Source organism: Mandrillus leucophaeus, unplaced genomic scaffold, assembly GCF_000951045.1.
Source record: "Mandrillus leucophaeus isolate KB7577 unplaced genomic scaffold, Mleu.le_1.0 Scaffold338, whole genome shotgun sequence".
Classification (NCBI taxonomy): Eukaryota; Metazoa; Chordata; class Mammalia; order Primates; family Cercopithecidae; genus Mandrillus; species Mandrillus leucophaeus.
Window position 1 is genome coordinate 2,660,303 of NW_012103565.1, and position 1,337 is coordinate 2,661,639.

General features: G+C 43.6%; 1 pseudogene; it reads right to left on the minus strand.

The window, feature by feature from the left end:
- Positions 1–1,337, minus strand: part of LOC105545771 — a 9,111-nt pseudogene that overhangs the window by 5,606 nt on the left and 2,168 nt on the right.

The following is a 1,337-nucleotide window of genomic DNA, read 5'->3' on the forward strand; positions in this document are numbered from 1 at the left end:
TGGTCTCCTGCCTTCAGGCAGTGCTGCCACAACCCTGCGTGGCTCCTCCAGGAGCAGCCCCCAGTAAGGCTGAGGGGTAGTCCCGGGCTCCTCCAGTCTCTTATACACATCTAGATGTGTATAAGAGACAGCTCTAGGCCACTGTTCCTCTGCCCTAAGCACCCCAGGGCCAGGTACCAGACAACTAGGGACAGCCCCTATACCCAGAGCCTGCTGAAATTACTCAAACTTAATAGCTAACCTTAACCCTGCTCATCTTGCCTCACTCACTCCTTCCCGTGGAAGCCACCATAAAGGCTCTGCCCATGTTTTTCCATCACTCCTGCCTTCTTGCTGACCATAGTGCCTCCCTATATGGTGCTGCAAGGCACAGCACTTTCCCTTCTCTTGGGATCTGTGAGTAACAAACTCTCTTTTCAGTGGCAATCGACTCTTGATCTGTCGGTCTCTCCATACCTGAAGAATAATGCAACCCATATATATTTTTAAATCAACTAAAATTTATTTAATTAAGCATAAAGTTACTTTCACATTTGGCTACACCCACAGTAAATACAGTTCTTGGCATAAGGCCATGGCCTTTAAAATTTAAAGCCTCCCCACCCGCAAAATTACATATATAAAACTCCCACTATTGTTTCTATAATAGTGGATTTGTTCATCAAATTAAAATAGTTATACTATCTAGAGTAAAATAAAATAGAAATAATTTACTCATAAGATTCATATTTAAATCATCCTTATTTACAATATACTATCCTGAGAATTATAATTCCATTAAGTTTCAATTTGAGTAAAGTGTAATCATTGAAGTAACAGCAGTTACTTCAACTGAAATGAGAACAGTCAAAATGACTTTTGAAGAGAGCAAAAATATTGTCAGGTTTCTTGCCGTGGTTCTGGATCTTCAGTAGCAGGCTCATTTGAAGGCAGACTCAACCCTGAAAGGAACTCGCTCTATCTTCAGAATGTGGGGGTGGGGGGGCAAAATCCAGGTCTTGGGGGAAGGTAAGGAGGAAAACCCCTCGGTGGATAGACATTTCTCATTGCAAATGGAGCACGTGGTGGACCTGGGACATCCCTTGGTGGAAAATAATCTGGAGAAGCTCCAAACATGGTTCCTGGAGGAGGTGGAGGGAAAGGAGGTCCTCTTCTCATGAACGGGCCCCTCATATCCACTGGCAACAACGGACCTCTGATTGGAGCGAACAAAGCCTGGGCCAGTTGCTTCATTTTCAGCGGGGAGAGATGAATCAGGCACATTTAAATTACCAAGATTATCTTTGGTATCATTTCTACTGGATTCCATTTCTGAAGGCATTGACCCATCCATTTTA